The 19316-nt window shown below is 57.3% G+C and overlaps 1 protein-coding gene across 1 annotated transcript in view; it reads left to right on the top strand.

Annotated features, from left to right (window-relative positions):
* The first annotated feature begins 14420 nt into the window (after positions 1 to 14420).
* ARHGEF2 (Rho/Rac guanine nucleotide exchange factor 2) overlaps positions 14421 to 19316 on the top strand; it is a 131164-nt gene continuing 126268 nt past the window's right edge. Inside the window, exon 1 of the mRNA XM_044449341.1 lies at positions 14421 to 14543. The gene's annotated coding sequence lies outside the window, so the exon portion shown is untranslated. The remainder of the gene's footprint in view (positions 14544 to 19316) is intronic.

The raw sequence follows: 19316 nt of genomic DNA, 5'->3' as shown, positions 1-19316 counted from the left end.
CCGCGCCGGCGGGCCGGGCTTCCCGCTCCGGGGCGCCTCCCCCGCCCCCCCGGGGAGACCCTTCGTTCCTCGCCCGGGGCGGCGCGCGCCCCCTTCCCGCCAGAGCACGTGCGCCCTGGCTGAGCTGCGCGGGCGCCGCTGGCCCCGGGGGGCGCCCCTCTGCGCCGCGGGGCGGGCTGTGGCGCCGGGCCGCGCCGGCCGTTCCCGCTGCCGGCTGCGGCTTTGCGTGCGCGGCTCCTCGTCGCAGGCGGCCTTTGCACGTGGAAGGAGCTGCGCGCAGAGCGCAGGGCGCCCCCCGCCACGCAGCGCAGGCGCAGCTGCGGCATTCACGGCCCCGGAAGCAGGAATGGCCACCCGTGCCGGGGGGGGGGGGTCTCCGTGGCTACTAGCCTTGCGGGCCAGGGGCGCCCTCCGGGGTCCCGCGGGCAGCTGGGTCCGCCCCGGCAGGACTTCTCTGCTGTTCCTCCTCACAGTGCCGCGCTCGCCCTCCGTCCCCTCGGATTGGGAGTCCAGCACGTGGGGCTCGCCGGGTTCCTCTTCGTACCGGGCTGAAGGAATGCAGAACCGGCGTCCTCTTGGAAGCATCCGGGGCGCGGATTTAACGCGGGGCGGGGAAAGGTTGTTGGCCTGAGCCTGAATCGGCCCCAGGCTGGGATGTCGGGGGCCCTGCCTCCCCCACTGCCGGCACTGCAGAGAGCTCCCCACCGAAAGCAGCACCCGATGCACGCAGCGCCCCTGCAGGCACGCAGGCTGCTGTGTGGGCGCTGGTGCGAACCCACACGTGGCAGTTTCCACCTCCGCCAGTGGGGCGGGGCCGCCCATCCAAGCCCCCTTTCCCCTGAGCTGGCAGTGAAGTTCTTCCGGCCGACTTCGCAGAGCAGCCCTGGCAAGTCAGGACACGCTCCTGCAGCCACCAGCAGCCGTGCTTCTGTGGCTCTCCAGATCGATGCGGAGCCCAGTGCCCGCGGGAGGTGGGCAGTTTCCACCCAGCTTTTCCCAAGCTGAGTCCCAGGAGGCGAATGGGCACTAAGAAACAGAGCAAGTCGGAAGGGGCCTCCCAGGCCAGCTAGTCTTCTGCACCCACGGTTTCCTTGGTACGAAAATGCTGGTATCCGTCAGCACAAGGCGTGCTGGGGGGTGCGAAAGCAAGAGCACCCCCCAAACTTCCCTGTTCGACACGTTGGATGCCTTGTTCCACATACCACAACTGGATTTGTAGATTGGGGCTCGCATGACGGCCATTCCAGGAACTGCCAGCCCTCCACGGGCGTTGGGCTCGGTGCAGAACCATTTTTTGGTCTGGGGACTGCATTCCATCTTGGAGAGGTTCTCAGGGGCAACTTCCCAGTGGCTGAAACACCCGCACCTGCAGCATAAGTTCTTACAGCCAGTTACTGGGAGATGGTCCACTCTTTGGGAAAGGGGGAAAAGCCGCCCAAGGTTGGGAAGCTGGTCAGTGGTTGGTGGAAACGCTGCGGCCATCTGGGGAGTTCCCAACGGCCAGATCAGAACCCCAGGAGGACTGGTTTGGGCCCTGAGCCCCAGGTTCCTCATGCTTGGCTTAGGTGTGCAGAGCTAAGGTGGATCAGGTCTTGGTGGATCAGGCCCCGGTGGTCTAGCAACCTGTCCATCAGTAGCAGAGACTTCTGGCAAGCCCAAGGACGGAGAGTTTGAAGGTGGGACCACCCACCCCGTTTGTTTGCACCATTGGCACCTGGGGGCCGATATGAAGGGGGAGACCAACACACACCACACTTCCTCAGTTTTAAGGACGGTGGTGAATTGCACAAACCACATCCCTACTCCGTTGGGAGAAGTTCCTTCTACGGTCTGTTGAGTGCTGGTTGGTTTCACAGCATGACAATGAGGTCTAGCATCATGCACGATCCCAGAAAGGCTCAGATTATCTTTCCGTTTGGAGCAAGAGAATATGATGACCTATGAGAAGGGAATGCACTGTTGTTGTAAATTCCTGGCAGTGCAGGGCTGGCTCTTCCCTACCTGAGGATTGAGTGTGTGCTTGTGATTTCTCCCTCAGTACTTTGTAGGTAGATGGAACAGAGAGAGAGGCAGAGAAAGGGAAAACCATGTGGAAAACACACAATCCCAGAAAGAATCCTGAAGCAGAAGCCTTGTTTGCATGGCAGATTCAAAGTCCTTTTAGCTTCTGGGAAGTTCTCCTGCACATGCGCCATTAAATTAATGAGCAGCGTGGTCGCTCAGCTGCCAGCCTGCAGTGCTTCCAGAGTTTTGCCCGTGTTTGGAAGCTTTTCTCCTAAGAAAGCCTAGGGCAAATGTCAAGCGCTGCGGGAGATGAAAGGGCACCGGGGCAGAGGAGGCGAGAGGAGCGGGCCCAGCACAGCCTCGCCTCAGGGAGCGGCCCGGGTGCAGGCATCGCTTGGGCCCATCCCACGTTCGCCCACTGTTTCCACCGACCCTTCGTTCCACACAAAGCACAGTGCCTCGTGGCGGAGAGGACTCGGGGCGCCCATCTGTCGGCACCCAAAGGATCGACTGGGACCCCGGCAAGAAGCCGAGATGGACACCCCGGGAGCCCGGCCAGCTCAGCCCCGATTGGCTCAAAAGACTTCCTTCCGGCCCTTGGCTAGCGCTTGCATTTGTGTTGCAGGGCCTTTGTTTGCACTGACACGAGTCTACTACCATTCCCATCAGCCCCAGCCAGCGTGGCCATTGGTTAGGGAACATGGGAACTGCTGTCTACCAAATCTGGGGGGCACAAGTTTGGAGATGGCTGGATCAGTTTGCAGAGAGCACAGTGAACTTGGGTCACACCAGCTGCTCTGGCATTGTGCAAGGCGAGGGACAGACGGAACCGCTTTGGGGTCTCTGAAAGTGCATGTGGGGCGGAGAAGGTTTGCCCGTCCGAACAGGCCGAAGGCTTCTGGCCCGGTGGCGCCCCCTCCTGGAGGGAAAGTGTGCAAGCGCACCTTTGGAGTCGGGCTGCGGGGGCCTGGGAAGTGACCCGGGCCGACCCCTGCTCCGGCCAGATCTGCGCCAGGGCAGGGTCTGCAGGCTGCTTGGCAGAGGGGACCGTTCTCGGCGCGCGGCTCCCATGGCGCCCGACGTGCTGCTCAGACACCCGGCCTCCCCCTCCTCCGTGTGGGTGCCAGAGCAGCCGGAAAGCGCACCTGCAGCCTGCCAGAAATGGGGCGAGCGCCCGCCTGCTTCCCCGAACGGTCTCCTCGCCGGGCCAGGGCGCCCAGCTCTTCCACCTGGCCAACACGGACCCTCTGCGTGCCGGCCAGGTGGACGCGGCCAGCGCCCAGGTGATGCGTCCCACCCTGCTCACCCTCGGCGCTCCTGGCACCTCCTCCAAGCCAAAGCCAGAATGCTTCGGGAGAGACTCGCGGGGGCCGCAGAAGTCACCCCCTGCCCCAGTTCTCACCCCTGCCGGAGCTTTCTTCCCCCCCACACGAGCCCTCTTTTGTGGTGTGAAGAGCAGGAGCAGGCGAAGAAAACCCGAATCTGACGGTCCAGTGGAGGGGGGGGGCTTCTCGGTGGCCGCAGGAAGGCTAGGAAGGAAGGCCAGGTGCCCACTGCAGGACGTGGGGTGGCGGGGTGGGGGGGGGCGGGGGGGGGGGGGGTTGATCCTGCGGGCCAGTCAGAGGGAGCGATGTGGAGACGGCGGTTCTTGTGGGTGACTTGGCACCCCTCTTTCTTGGGCCATGAGGGCCAGAAGCCTGGAGGGTGCAGCAGGCCAGGGGAGTGGGGCGCTGAAGGCTTTCCTGTGGGTGTTTTTAAGAAGGATCTGGGGCTGAAGGAGACGGGCGCTCAGCGTGAATCGGGGGGCTCTTACTCCAAGGCTTTCCGATGGCTGCAAGAGCCCAGCTGGGCAGTGGACATTAGCAGATTTGCAATGGTCAGTGGCTGGATTTTCTGTTGCCCTCGCAGGATCTGGGGACGGCAGATTTCCAGGTCCTGCAGAATTCCCTCACTTGACCACGAGGATCAAACCGTACGCAATTTTGAATGTGGCTTTGCACTTCAGGTGCACCAAGGCCAAGCATTAGCTCAAGGAGTTTGTGGGGGGGGGGGCGGGGGGGGGCTGATAATCCCACTGACCTTGCTGCCGGTGAATAGGGAGAGGCATTTAACCCTTTTCTCCCCACTGTGCTCCTGGTGAAAATTGCTCCTTGGAAGCTTTTCTGTGCATTGGGAGGAGAGACTGCAGCTGGTGTGACTCTGAGTTTGCTGCTCAGAACAGAGACTGAAGAAAAAACTGGGCAGGCTTGGATAAACATTGGATGCTAATATTTTCATGTTGTGCCTTAATGTTGCTCTTCTGTATAATGGGTACAATACTGATTAACTCACCCTCCCTTTAGAAAATGGTGCCTCTGCAGGAGAAGGGGGGAGATGGGGCTTTAGCAGTGGGCCCAAAGGGGGCATTTGTTCTTCCAGGCCGGCTTTGTCAAGCGTCTCCTTTCAACCACGTGCGCTTTCGAACCTCTCCCATCTTTTCGCAGGCATTGCGCTTTTCACAAAACATCCTGTAATTGCTGCTGCTGCTGCTTTTGTGAACCTCTCTGTACATTCCCCACTTTTACACTAACATTTAATGCACAATGGCAAGTGCAGGGGTCACGCCACGGAGGGGGATTTCATTGCACGTTGTTGGCCACTGTTCATGAAAAGCATCCCAGTACCTTCTGGGCAATTTTTAGAGGTTTTGCCTCATCGGGTGTTGTTTGAGGATCCCACATCCCCCTTGGGATTTCCCCTGCTCTTGAAATGCACCTAACAGGCAAAAATTCCAGGTATCCATATTGCTGCCATGGGAAAGCATTACCTGTTGAATTTCTGCTTGCTGTGCAGCTTTCAAAGGTGCCTGGCCGCAGGAGAATCTTAATTCTCCGAAAGATGTCATAAACCTCAAGCAGTCACGTGCCTCCAACATGTGCCTTTAACTGTGACCTGAATGTATTTTAAAATACATCAGTGTCTCCTTGTTCCAATAACTTTAACCGTTTGTGCTTTGCTGCTAAGAAATCTTGAATGCACCAGAAACGAGAAATGCCAAAATTTCATTTTTATTCCCTCTCCAGAAAAAACCTGCTTTTTATCGACAAGCTGTGTAAGGTCTGGTGTGATGCTGTTTTTGGTTTTCTAAATAATATTTGTATTTTAAGTAAAACAGCTTTAATGCAAAACTGGAAAGAAAAGTAAACTCCGAAACCAACAATGCTCGGCTTTTCTCCACCTTTCTTTTTGTTCCTTGTTTAATATTCTTGCAAGGCTGGTGTGCGGTTGACGGGTTCCAGTCGGGGGGTTCCAGTGTTTGGGGCTGGTACACATGTTAGAAAGGGTTCACAAGCAACTGTGTGTGCAGGAAAGCGTGTTCAGCAGGCACATGCGTGTGCCCACCCTGGCTGACCCCCCATCCTAAGGAGCCCTCACTGGTCCAGAACACGGCCGCTGAAGACGTCTCTCAGAGCTGCCAGGTCCCACCTGGGAAGCCCCCAGACTTGCTCCTGCATCCACGGAAGCAGCCCTGCTTGTCGCCAGATGCTGAGGACGTGGGCCATGTGGAAAGCGCCGGGGGCCCTTTTTGGTCTGGCTGGAGGCGGGGGGGCCACTCGGCCTAAAAGCCATCCGACTCTTACCTGAGGCTCTGGGCCTGGCTGGAGTAGCACATTGAAAACGCTCCAGCTGCCAGAATCTCCCATGTGGAGAGTCCGGCTGTGCTCACCTGTTCCCGTTTGGCTTCCTTGGGCATCTTGATTAGTCCGATGCCTGTTCGAGACCAGAGGGCAGCCGACCCCTGCAACCTCGCGAGCACCTCGGGCGCTGCGGAACAGGTTTCTGGCAGGACACCCACCGGTGCGTGTGCCGAGAACTAGGCGAGGCCGCAAGGCCTGGTGCTTGGCCATCTGCTGCCCCATTTTGGGCTGCCCATTCCTGACCTCGTTTTAAGGAGGTTACCTGCGTAGCGGCTGTCCTCAGCGAGAGCCGTAGGTAAGGCAGTCCTGAAAGGGGGCCTGCTTTTCTCTCCCCAGCCCCCCCATCACGCACAGACAGAACTCTGCAAGCACAGAGAGTGCGTTAAACACTGGCTTGCATAGTGTGAGCCCCGGCCTGGGGTGCAGGGGGCTGTTCTTTCCCCCAGAGTGGAAACGGCCCTGGGTTCTTGTGCATTCTGGGTTTTCGTGGCGGGAGCCATGTTGGTTTTGCCCATGAGCAAATGGGCAGAGAAAATTTCGGGCTCGTTGCATTCTAGGGAACAGAAATGGTAGCTGCGTCACGGAGACAGAAGGCAGGTATGGAGCGGCTCATGCAGTTTGGAGAATAAGGCGAGGGTGTGTGCTGGAATATGGTGGCGTCTTCCAACAGAACAGGACGGTGGGAGCGTTGGAAGAAGCGGGCGTCTTCAGGCAGATGTGCTGTGATGGCCAAGGGCTCGGGTGGCTGAAACGGGGCAATAAGCTCACGGAAGGTTAGCGTGAAGGCTAGGGAGAGAAAGGTGGGAAGAAGGTAGGGACAGAAAGAGCAGCAGGGAATGGCAGAGACCATGCAAAGGCACCAGGGGGCACGTCAGCCAGACAAACCAAAGGAAAGCATCCTCAAAAGCCAGAATAGGAAGCGCTGGCCGAGGGCGGGAAGCTGCGGGGCAAAGCCGCGGCGGACGAAATAGGAAACGGCTAAACAAGATTCGCTGTGGGTGCCTCGCTAGGAATGTGCTTGCTTTCATCTGAGAAAAGTTGGCACACTTGTGGGATCATAAGGGCTGGCAGCTTCGGCTGCTCGTGTAAAGCCAACCTGAGATTCTTAGGAAGGTGAATTCTGCAGGCAGAAGCCCCACGTCCTGCGGCCTTCCTGCCCGCCGGCATGCACGCAAGCAGCCCTCCCCACCCGCACTGCTTGTTCAGCCCGTCTGAATCGGGCGGGTGGCCGGGCAGAGCCGCCAGCCCGCTCCTGGGCCGTGTCCTCCGGGAATTCTGCAGGGTCGGCACAAAAGGCCCGTAGGCTTTTCTGTGAGCAAACACTATGGCTTTTGTTGCCGCAGCACTTTTTCCAGGATTCCTCTCCCCCTCAGCCCGGTGTTTGTTGCTGCCGCTGCCGCTGGGCCCGCTCTGTATTTCCGGGGATGGGAAAGCCAAGACTTTAAGCCGAGCGAGCGCCTGCAAAGCAAGAGGCCTCTCGCAACCAGGTTGCCCCTCCGAAGGGGCGTTGGCACGCGCTGGGAGGGTCTCGGGGCACGTTTGGGTCCAAGGGCCCCTCCCGGCTCAGACGGCAGCATCCTGGCACGTCGAGGACCGCCCTGCGAGGAGGTCGAGCGCTCCTGCAAGCCAGGCAGGGAACGAGCCTGCGGACGGTGGGCGGGGCCGCGGCCGGGCAGGTGAGTGCCCAGCACCTGGGGGCGGTGCCGGCGTCTGGTGTCCCAGGGGGCTGCAGGTGCCATACCCCCCGGGGAAGAGGCCCAGGCGAGGAGAGGGCTCTGGCAGCAGCAGCCCTCCAGCAGAGGGGGCCCTTGGCCTGGGGAGGAGGCGCTGGGAAGGGCCCTCTGCGCCAGGAGCGGGCTCCATGTGCCGAAAAGCGGCTCTTGGGCTGGGCTCGGGCGCAGAGACACGCTGCGTCTTCATTCGGAGTGTGCCTTGCCTCCTGCTGGCTAAGCCTGTCCCCTGCCTTGCCTTGCCTTGCCTTCACCGCTCCGGTATATCATGAGTGAAGGGAAATGAATAGTAAATAGTTCATTTGCCTCTGATGCTGGCTGGCGGTCCTCAGGGGGACGGGTGGAGGCTGGCTGGCGGTCCTCAGGGGGACGGGTGGAGGCTGGCTGGCGGTCCTCAGGGGGACGGGTGGAGGCTGGCTGGCGGACCTCAGGGGGACGGGGGGAAGCTGGCTGGCGGACCTCAGGGGGACGGGGGGAAGCTGGCTGGCGGACCTCAGCAAAGGAGAACAAAGTTGCTCCTGATAGCATTAAGCTTATTTTCACAGGTCGACAGTTTTCGTTCATTCATGGAACTGCAACCAGCCCAAGCAGTCCAAAGGGTGGCTCACACACTTACCTGGAGGTGTGATTGCCGCATGTCAGTTGTGTGGTGAATGCAAAACAGAGAAGGGTGGTCACACAGGCATTGCCAAAACAGAGGACAAAAAGGCATATAAAATGTGCTTATGCTAATGTATAGGTTTGGACAGAAATGTAAAAATAATTTTCCCAATTTAAATAGAAGAATGAAACATCTTCCATCGCTGTCCAGGTGTTTGGCATGTGAACTGGACAGAAACTTGGGAAACGTGTTTCTGGAAGCCCAACTTCGTAACTGCTTTGAGTGCCATTCCCATTGGTATTAAGGAAGGATACAAAGACAGTCAGTGAATTAGTCCAGAGCTCTGCGAGGGGCAGAGGGTGTGGGATTTGAACCCAGGATATGCCAAGTTCTGCCCCCTGGGGAGCCATGGAGGCCCTGCAAGAGGAAGGGGGCAGTTCTGCAAGCAGAGGAGGTGGGATTTCTCTAACACAAGCAGAGCGGCGATAATCTTAGATTATTTGTTAGTCAGATTGCTTGAAACACTGGAAGAACATTTCTTTAGATGCTGGAAAGGCCTCTGACATAATTCACTGGAAGTTCAATTTGCTATGTGGAATAATTTTGCTTTTGTAGAATCTTCAAAATGGGTCAGAATTTTATTTGGAACCCAAAGAGCTGGTAAATGGAATGGTTTCTTTTCAGCTTTCTTTGCAGCCAGAAGAGGTGTCAGATGGGAATGCTTATTTTCTTCTGCGATATTTGGTTTCTGTTTAGAGCATCCGGCTTGTGCTATTAAACAGAATAATATTATACACAGCTTTGTGTCTGATTGTTTAGAATTTGAAATTATTCTTTTTTTTTTTTTTTTGCTGATTATCTTTTATGGTTGATCCCTCAGCAAAGCCTACCTCGTAAGGTTGTTGTTGTGGGGATAAGATAGAGAGCGGAAGGAAGAGAATGACGTAAGCCACATTAAGTTCTTTGTAAGAAAAAGTCAAAATATACATCTAACAAATATCTTACATGACTGAGCTTAAATTAAATAGATTAATGAGATGTCATGAGATTTAGATAAGTTGAGCTTAAAGCTGAGTTTAAAGTTTATGGGGCAATATCCAAATCCTTAACGTGGATTGTTTTCAGTGTGATTCTTCTACACTTGGCAGAGATTTTCAAAAGATTTTCTGTTTCATAAAATTTTGAGGGGATAGGATGCGGCTTTCAGAGAAAGAAGGTGGGTTTGCATCTTGCTTCATCTCACTGAGTCTGATTGTTGACTTCTACTCAGAACTGCTCTTTCCTGCTTAGATCAGGTTTTCCACTGTGCTCAGGTCTGAAATCTTCTTGTCCTGATAGTCTTTCTAAATGTTAGCCTTTTGGGACGTTGGAAACAGAATGTCGTATCAATTGTATTTTAATCCATTCTCTCATGCCGTATTGACCCTGTGAGGAAACTCAGATTTCTAAATCGGCAAGAAAATGTTTCTATAGATGGATAATTTGATTTTTCCCTTGGATCACTTAATGGTTTTTTGCCATTCTCGGCACGCATGTCCAAACACAATTCACCTGCCACGGTGCAGTGGCGACACTCACAATCACAACATGGGTCAGGATTTCCGCTGGGCTTTGCCGTCCATGCAGGGTCTGAAGCAGTTCCTAGGCTGATCAGTCCTAATGATCCATGATTAATATTTACCCACATTACCAGTGAACAGATAAGACACAAATTTATTTATTTAGAAAATTTATTTATTTATTTAGAAAATTTATGTATTTATGTAGAAAATTTATTTATTTATGTAGAAAATTTATTTATTTATTTAGAAAATTTCTAGGCCGCCCCATTCGCCGAAGCCTCGGGGCGGCTTACAAATGGTCTTCAGCAGGAAGGGAACGCGAACGAAGTTGTCCCGCTCTGCCTGATGTTCTGATCACTGTTTCAGTGTCTGCAACCTGGGGATTGAGGTTCAGGAAAACCGCATTGGACGCCCTCATGTCTCTTTAAGAAGGGTTGGCCTAGTTTAACCAAAAGTTTTGGCCAGGCCCAACAGTCACCCCTTTTCAGGAGGAGATTATTACGCAGATACGTCTTGCACTGGGACACGCTAACCTTGGACTGATGTGCCTGTCTCCTTAAACTGGCCACTCGATTCCTGGAAGTGGACCTCGTGTTCAGCACAAATCAGTTCTCTGTGTCCTTTTGGCAGCTGAAAGGCCGATATTACAGACTGCAAAGATAAAATGCTCACTCACCTTGTGCAACACGGAGGACCTAACCATCCTTCCACACTGAGGGGGGTGATGTATGGGCACCACTTGTGAAGGGACACAAATATGGATGTAGGGTTGCTTTTCTTGAAGTTTGTGTTTCATTTCCAGAAAGCCGTCTTTTCATAGACGTGTTGTTGTTATATGCCATCAGGTCATCTTTGGCTTGCGACAACTCCAAGCCCTCTAGAGTGTCTGGTCCATGACAACCCCGCTCAGCTCTGGTGATCGGAGGCTGGGCTCCCTTGGCGAAGTCCAACCTTTCTTTTTTTGGTGGCCTTTCTGCTTCTGCCTTCGGCTTTCCCCAGCGTGCTGGCCTCCTCCAGGGAGCCTGGCCTTCTCGGGGTGCATCCAGAATAGGACACCCTCCGTGTGGTCCTTCTCGCTCTTAGGGAAAGTTCTGGCTTGCTTTTGATCCGGACTGCCTTGTCTGCCCTCCTGTCAGTCCAGGGTGTTGCCAAAGCACATGTTTAGAATGCATGCTTTGAAAACAATATATACAAATTATGTAGCTGCATTTTTTTCTTTTCCTCTCTTTTGTTTGGTTGAAAGTTTAGAATTAAAAATATTTTTAAAAGCTTGAAAGTTACACAAACAACGCCAAACGGGTGCAGGGATCTTTCCTGACCCTGATGAAGGTGTCAAGGAGCCTTTGGGAATGTCCTGGACCGTGAAGTACTGGCTCTCAGAAGCCACCGCCGTTGTTTTGGGCTCGCACTTTATACGTTGAAAAAGCAGCCTGAGGCAGGAAATTCTAGTGTCAACCATTCTGCTCGTGGGTTAACAAAGGGCCCAATAATCCATAGCAAATTCTCCTTACCGGCCTCATGGAAATGGGATTGGGGCCCAAGAGTAAATCCTGTCTCCTTCAGTCGCTGTGGTGCCGTTCAGCGCATCCACGTCGTCCCACCCGGCCGGGTTCAAACAGGCTGTGGGGCTGAGCCGTGGGCCAAAAGCCAAGTTGCTGCACTCATGGTCTATTGCTACAGAAGGCGACCCGGAGCCTTCCAGAAGTGTACTACAGTGCCTATCAGCCCCAGCACACCAAGCACTGTCTATTGCTATCAGCCCTCCCTAACCGAGTGCCCTTTGGGTGGTTCGACTGCAACTCCCAGCAGGGCAGTCCGGGGGACACTGGGAGCTGCCCCCCCAACTGGGGGGCACAGGTCGGAGAAGGTTGTCCAAAGTGTTTATCGCAGTTCTTCCCTCCGTTTGGAGGTCGCTACAGCTCTTCTCCGGATTCTAGAAGGAATCGTGTAAGGGCCTAGAGCTTTGAGCTGGCTGGGGGAGTGTGGGAGACGTAGTCCAGCATCTCATGTTGGGGGGAGCCAGTACACCCGCTGTTTCTCCCCCAGGGGGCGCTGTTGCACTGCAGGTGGCGGGGAGGCTGAGCTTTGCCTACGCGGCGGGAGGCGCCCCGAGCGGACCCGGCGCTGCGTGTTCCCGGTGGCGGCGCCCGCACCTGCTGCCCGCGGCGTCCGCTCCCTGCGTGTCTGGCGGGCCGCCTCCTTAGGCAAACCCAGCACGGATGACTCACGCGAAGGCTCAGGCTCCCGGGCAGTTCTGCGTGGGGCAGGTGGGAGAGGCAGGGCAGAACACCCCTGCGTACCCGGGATCGATGCTGGGGCACATGGGCAGGAGGGCGCGTGGCCCTCCTGTCCTGCCTGTGGGCTTCCCCACGCGGCAGCAGCTTGGCCTCTGGCTGGACGACTCCGGAGGAAGTGAGTGACGCGGATCAGAACCGGCAGGGCCCTTCTGGTGTCTGGAACAGCAGACCCCACGTCCCGCTGGGTGGGCCTTTCGGCCCAAGGATGCCAAACTGGGTGCTGCTCCCCACCCCTCCCTCCAGCTGCACCCCTTTCCTGACCAGTAATCATTGGTGATTTCCAGCATCCCTGAAGACCCCCTGCTCCCCTTTTGAACGCAACTGTGGCTGTAGATGCCGAAATATGCAGGGATCTTTGGCCGCAGCCCTTTGCTCTGGGTGCACCCACCGCTGGGACGGGGCCACAAGGGCTCCTCCAAAACAGATCCAGGATTAAAAACATGCCATGGAATGGTTTCAAAAAGCCTCAAGCCCAGGACATGGGAAACAATGCCTCTGAGTTTGTGCAGAGTGCCTTTCTCATGCCACTCAGCTAGATTTATTCAGACAGTTCTACACTTGCTTTCAGTGCCACGCCAAGGGTGCACTTACCTGTGAGTAAGCCCCATGAATGCTAGCGTGGGTCCCTTCTGCTCGATTCCATTTTTGCATCTCCAGAAGGGTCAGGACTCAGTTACCTGTCACTGGATCGTGTCCATTTGGAATGGTGGGGGGGGGGCTCTAGCGGAGCAGGAAAACAGCAGTAACCAAACACCCACTGGAACACCCAGACATTCCTAACGGTGGATGTCTCTGCCATTGCAGTTGCTGGGTGTTGTATAGTGGCAAACTCTGTCCATGCTCAGAGGCACCCCTTACTTACTGGTAGCTGGGATGGTGACAGGTTGTGGCTATTCGGTGGTGAAGGGAGAAAGCATTTTGCATGTGTGGTCAGCTGCTGCTTTTTTTATCGTCGCGGAAGTGAGGTCTTGTACGGCGGAGATCTCTTTAAAGGCTGGGCGGCCCTGGCTCCACGGCGCTTGGCCTGGCGCCATCTTTGTCAGGTGGCACAAGCTCCTGGAGCAGCTCCCTGTTTGCTTTAGCCAGAGGGAGGCCAAGTGCCTGTCCAAGCCTCGGGTATTTGCCTGTTCCTAGATCAGGACTGGGACCTCCCCGGAAGGACCATTCAGGAAAGCTGTGGGGACCCGCTCCTGGCCCGGCACTCCAAAGCAGACTTGTCACTCGCCAGAAATGGAGCCTCTGGAGAGAAATTTCGATTTTTTAGCAGGGGGCGGGGGGATTGCATGAAGGCAGGAAAACTGCAGGAGAGCCACGTGGGCTGCCTGGGGGATTCTTAGTATTCTGGGAGCTGAGTCAACCCCCCACCCCCTTTGCCAGCACTGGGACTGGATTTTTCGACCATGGATTCCTCCGCCCTCCCAGGAAAATTTCAGTGGGAGACCCAGCAAGGGGGGGCAGGAAGGGAAGCCTCTCCTAAGGCTATGAGAGAGAAAGAAAATTCTTCCTCCCTCCCCTGCCCCCCCCCCAGCTCTGGAGAACGTCAATCCTGCCCCGCTCCCCTCTTGCGTAAAGGTGGTTGTGTTTGCACGGTGCTTGTGTGCCCAGGGTGAGGGCTTAAGATGACGCCTGTGGCCCTGATCCAGGGGTGTTCCTCGCCCTGCCTCTGTTATCACCCCTTGCTTATCAGTCCCAGGAAATTTCCTCCCAGCCAGGTGAAGTCCCTGCACCGTCCAGCCCTGCCCTGCCCGGACCACCCACAACTTTACCTAAATCTCTGTGTACCAAGAATGATCCCCCCTCCCCTATTTCTGGAGCACCCAACAGTGCCTCTGAGCATAATTTTTAGTGTGGCTGGCTGGTGAGCATTTCCCTCCATCACTCCAGGCCGGGTGTCCTGAAAGAGCCACGAGGGAAGAAAAGTGACTTGCCAGAGCTTTCCACTGAGCCAGAGAGGGATCCAGGAGCACATGCCGGGAACTCTGTGTCCATTTTTTTGGAAAGAAGCTGGTTCATTTTGCAAGAGGGAGGAGGCTGTCTGTACATGCTCAGAGCAATGTGGTTCATGGGCCTCTTTCTAAAAAAGCAGCTTTCCACTGCAAGGGAGAGGCACTTTGCACATCCTCAGGGGCCTTTTAAGAGCCCGGGAAATGTGAGCCTGGGGAGGGAGGGGGAAGCATGAGGATTATTTTTATAACACGTGCAACATGTGGTCTCCGTCCCGAGGAACTTACACTCTGGACCAGGACGAACTGGCCCGACAGAAATGGGGGAAGCTGGGCGAGAAGCAATTCAGGGGGACGCTGCTTGGGGCGGCAGCTGCTTGGGGCCGAGGCGGGCCGCTTGACCCCGCCGCTTCCCGGGCGGAGGACCCTCCTCTCCCCGCGGCCCCGCAGCCAGCCTCCTCACGGCTTCTCACATGCCCAGAGAACCTCTCGCCGTCGGCGGGGGGGGGGGCGCGCTCCTCCCGTTGGCCAGGGGGCGGGGCGGGGCGGGGCCGGGCGGGGGCCAGCCTTCCAGCCGCCGGCCGCGGGCGAAGGGTTAACGGCGGAGGACGCGGTTCCCGGCTGCGCCGGTGTCAGCCTGGGCCGGAGGGCAGCGCCGCGCGTCCCGGCGGGGAGCCTCCCGTGCGCCCGGGGAAACGGAGGCACGCGTCGAGGGGAGCGGCTCGAGAGGTGAGGGGCTGCGGGCGGGCTGCCCTCCCGGATCGGTGGGTCGTGCCCTGCGGGCGGGTCCGCCCCGCTCGTCTGCCCGGAGGGTGTTGCGAGTGCGTGGCCTGGCTCGCCTCGGCGCGCCGACACTCTGCGTAGGCGCAGGTGCACCGTCTCGCGGAATGCCGCGGCAGCCCGGGGGCTCTGCTGCAAGGCAGAGCGCCCGAGCCCAGCCCTGGAGGGGGGGAAGCGGTTAGCGTCCGCCTGAGCATGGGCAGAGGGCCCCTTGCGCCGTCCCCGAGCCGCTGTGTTCCAAGTCGCCGGACTCGAGCTGGCGAGCTCGCCGGTGCGGGAGGTGGAAGCCCGGCCGCCTCGTGCGGGGAGGCCAGCCCGGATTCCTGCCGGGCGAACCCCGCGGCTCCCCTGGTCCGTGTGCTCGATCGCGGATTCCCCCGCAGTTGCTTCCTTCCGAATTGCGCGGCATCCACCCGGGTGACCGGCTGGGGGTCGAGGCCGCATCCAGCCAGGGCTGGCTCCGCTTGCCCGACGCTGCTCCGGGCGGGGGCGGCAACTTCAGCCTGAGGACGCGTGTCCCTGAAAGATGGGATGCGGGCGGAGGGGGCGCTCCGTTGTCCTTCCCTCCCTCGTCGCGAAAATGGCTGCCCCCCGCGTTGGGGGCTTGGGGTGTTTCCATCCGCCGCGGGGAAAGGAGAGAAGGGGGACACCTGAACGGGGCGCGTGCTCGTGGTAGCTTTTTCCTTTTCCCCACGTGTGAAGTCGTCTGTTGAGAACTTCACCCGTGTGGAGCCTAGTCCATCTGGAAGTCCGCGTACACACCGAGAAAGTGAATCCAGCTTTTTCCCCGCAAGGAATCCAAAGCAGCTTGCACAACCATCTTTCTCCTCCCCGTTTTATTCTCACAACAGCAATCCTGCGAGGTAGTCTTAGAAGGAGTGACTGGCCCAAAGTGCCCGGGAGCCGCAGCCCAGATCTGGCTGCCAGGCGGTCGCCCCAGCGATTTGCAGAGGGCCAGAAAATCCCGGAGTTTCACTTTCAGTTCCTTTCCCGATAGCGCCTAAGTGGCATCCCCCGTGTTCGCAGCAGCCCAGCGCCTCCGGCTTCTCCCCTCCTTAAAAAAGCAGCTTTCTGTGCCGACCCTCTGGAGGGTGGGTCCGCTCCTCAGCCCCCAGGCTGGGACAGGCTCCTTGCGGGGGCGACTTGACTTAGCACCTGGGGAGGGGTCCTCCTGGATCGGGAGTGTGCACAGCTTGGTGGCCCCGCTCTGAAGGCCCCGGGTTCAGTCCCTGGCAGGCTGGGGCCGGATGCACCCAAGGCCCAGCGCCCTGTTTCTGTGGCCAGCCAGCAATTGCTTTTTCGGAAGTTCCGCGGCTGTGAGCACGGCGCCTTCATGGCGAAGGAGCTCCTAGCCCTGCCGGCCACCTGTGCCCGCCTTCACCAGAGGCGGCCTGGCCTGCCTGCGCGCACCTGTTGCTGAGGGGCTGGGCAGGTGGGGGTCTTGCTGCTGCTTGGGGGGTCCTGCGCGTAGCTGGGTTGCCACCGCGTGGACCAAGTGCCGGGCTGGATGGCTCCTGGGTGTGCCTTTTCTTTCCGTGTGTCCTGCATGAATCGGCAGCCCTTGCCAAAGGCGCTGAGCCCTGGGCGCCCACGGGCGTCCTGCGTTAGCTGCTTTTCAGCGGGCGGCTCAGTGCTATAAATAAGCGACCGTGGGAAACGGGCTTCTCTTTCTGGGACGGCAATAGGGGAAGCTTGCTCAGACTCCCCTGGGGCAATGCGTGGGGAGGGGGTTGAACTCTGCCCGCCCCCCCTCCCCGTGGCAGGCTGTCAGAAGAGCAGTTCGGTCACGAACGAGCAGAACTTCTCAGCCACCTCACCTGCTACCTGAAAATCCCCCTTCTAGTATTAACCTGGTTCCAAAAAGTTCCCCGAAACCTGGCAGCCCGGACGCTCCGGCGTGACGGCCCACCCAGGCAGGGGCGGGGGGCCCGTGGCCTGCAGGCGAACCTGGCCCTTGCCCCTTCCGCCACCTGTTCCCGGCAGTGCCAGCTTTGGGCTAAGATGTGCCACTATTTGCCCGCCCCTTTCGCCCTTGGCCTGCCCCCCCCCCCGGCAGGCGGCGCTCGGGGGCTTCTCCTGCCTTGATTTTGGCTCTTGGGCTGAACTGGGCTGCTTCCCATGGAGTTCAGTGGTGCCGGCACAGTAGTTTTTTGCTGGGACCCTGGGGTTAGTGCCGGTGTGGACAGTGGGAACTGGAGTGGATCCCAGGAGCGGATGAGCCGTTTTCATACAGATGCATCTCTGCTTGGACGAGTTTGGGTTGGCACCCAAGCATCCCAGATGAACCTCCCGATTCTTCTGCTGATTTGAAGTGAAACTCAGACAGATTCTCGGTGTCCAAGTTGGGCTGGCGAAATGTGTGTACCTTTTAAGTCTGGGGGGGGGGGTACCGTTGGAGGTGGTGAGCGCCCCATCTTGAGCTTGCTGGTGCTCAGGATTTCAGGGAAGAAACACAGAAACAGTCAGAAGGGTCCTCCTGGGCCATCTAGTCTGACCCGCCTTCTATGTTCCATGTTCCGGAAGTAATTTTCCTGGCCTTACCGGGAGGAGCTCGGAACCAAAACCTGTACGGTCCTGTCCTACGTGTTGGATTTTCGGAAGAAGCCAGAGTGCTGGATCGGGGTCCGGGCAAATCCGGGCGTGGGCCGCTCACACAGCAGCTTTGCGCCAGTTGTTCTCTCCTAACCTACCTCACAGGGTTGTTGTTGTGAGGATAAAACTGGAGAGGAGGAAAACTTGCGTTTCTCTCCCGGAGGATAACAGGCGTATGTGGGGGGGGGGGGATGCAGTGGAGCAGCGGTTATATGAGCTGGATGCTGGTCCATCTAGCTAGCCCAATTTGGCAAACCTGGGCTGGCGGCGAAAGCGTTCCGCTGTGGGGGCGCCTGCCCACGCAGCGCAATCGGTTCCATTCCGTTCCTCAGAAGCAGCGCCCACCTGGGCAGCTGTGCCGTTAATGCCTTTCTTTTCTTCCTAATCTGATGCAAACCTGGAACTCATTTGCTTACAAATAGACACAAATTGTTTGCCCGAAAAAGAGCTTTAGAAATGCAAAGCTGGTTGCTCGGGTGACCGAAATCTGGTGGGAAGCGGGAGGTGTGTCTTGCCTTTCCCAGCCTGCTGCCTTTGGCTCTGCAGGCTGGGGATGATGGAAGTCGTAGCCAGCAGATCTGGAGCAAACCAGCTTGAGGAAGCTGCAGCGAAATCCATTTAAAGCGTCCCAGTTCTGCTCCTAGCGAGGGCTGTCGCTCATCATTTTAAGTCGTTGGCCGTATTTCTGAAGTTCTCTGACAAGTTCAAGCAGTTCACGGGGCACGACAGCATGGCCCCATCCTGGCAGGGCTCTGCCCCACGGACCTTGCAGTTTAGAGCGTGACAGTCCTGGAATGTAAAAGGAACAGGGGCCAGGAGATGGCAAAAGGCCCTCCTTGTAGCCTGAGTTCTCTTGGGAGGTGAAGTCCGAGGTGAAAATCTGGGGCAGGTGGACCCATAGAGAGAATTTCTACAGCAGCTTTTTTCAACTCTTCTGCGGCAGCGTCGAAGTAGCGTGACAATACAAAAAGCAATACTTACGCCAATTAACATCCTTCCTATTAATATTATTCAGGGTGTATTTGTGCAGTCTGACCTCATAGGAAAAGCAAGAAATTGCATGCGTGTTTAAAATTAGAAATTACACACATATTTAAAGGAGATTAGAATCGAAATGCTGACAATTTGGAAGACAAGAGAAGGAAGGGAGGGAGGGAGGGGAAGGAAATGGAAGAGGAAAAAGGCTGGCTGCCCGGAGTTGGACAGCGAAGCGAAGCGCTACCCGCAGGGTGCCTTCCTTGCCCGCGTCCAGCTCCTCCTCCTCCCAGTCATCGTTCTGGATTGTTTGGGGCGCTTGGGACCCCCTGAGCCCCCCCCCCCACAAGCAATTGCTTCTACGTTTGCAGACCTCGGGCTTCCCTGCGCCCCCCTCTTGCACTCACGGCAGGCTGCGGCACTAGGAGAACTGAGCTAGAGCTCAGATAGGCCCCTCAACCCCGACTCGGTGCCCTCCAGGTGCGTGGGGTTGTGTCACCCGTCCCCCCCAGGCGGCGTGGCTTCCAACACATCTGGAAGGCACTGGTCAGAGTTGGGGGAGGCTGGCACATCGGCTCGTTCTATGGGGCCTGTGCTTAGTTCCATTTCTGGAGGTGAACATACTTCCACCCCCCAGGCAATACCATAGCAGCATAGAAACAGAGCGAGCCAGAAAGGGACCTCCCGGGCCATCTAGTCTGACCCCCGGCTCCAGCTGGCTCCGCTCACGACATGCTCACCATGTGCATTTCTAGCCTATCCTTGAACACCCGCACCGATGGGGCCTCAACGACCTCCCAGGGAAGCCCATTCCACACCCTCGGGGTCCTGACTGTCAGGAAGTGCTTCCTGGCATCCAAACGGAACCTGGGTTCCCTGAGCTTTGCTCTGTTGGAGCTCATCCTGCCTTCCTCTGCAGGGGAGAACAGGTCTCTCCCCACCTCCATGTGACACCCCCTCACATACCTGTATGTCGCCAACAGATCCCCTCTGAGTCTCCTCCAGGCTGAAGAGACCCAGTTCTCTTAGTCTCGCCTCATACGGCATCCCCTGCAAACCGGCCACCAACCTTGTGGCCCTTCGCTGCACTGACTCCAACCTGGCTATATCCTCCTGTAACGAGGGGCCCAAAACTGAGCACAATACTCCAGTTGC

This window comes from Varanus komodoensis, unplaced genomic scaffold (genome assembly GCF_004798865.1).
Source record: "Varanus komodoensis strain SLA01 unplaced genomic scaffold, ASM479886v1 scaffold57, whole genome shotgun sequence".
Lineage (NCBI taxonomy): Eukaryota > Metazoa > Chordata > Lepidosauria > Squamata > Varanidae > Varanus > Varanus komodoensis.
Note: the sequence above shows the minus strand (reverse complement) of the source record. Positions and strands in the feature narration are given on the sequence as shown.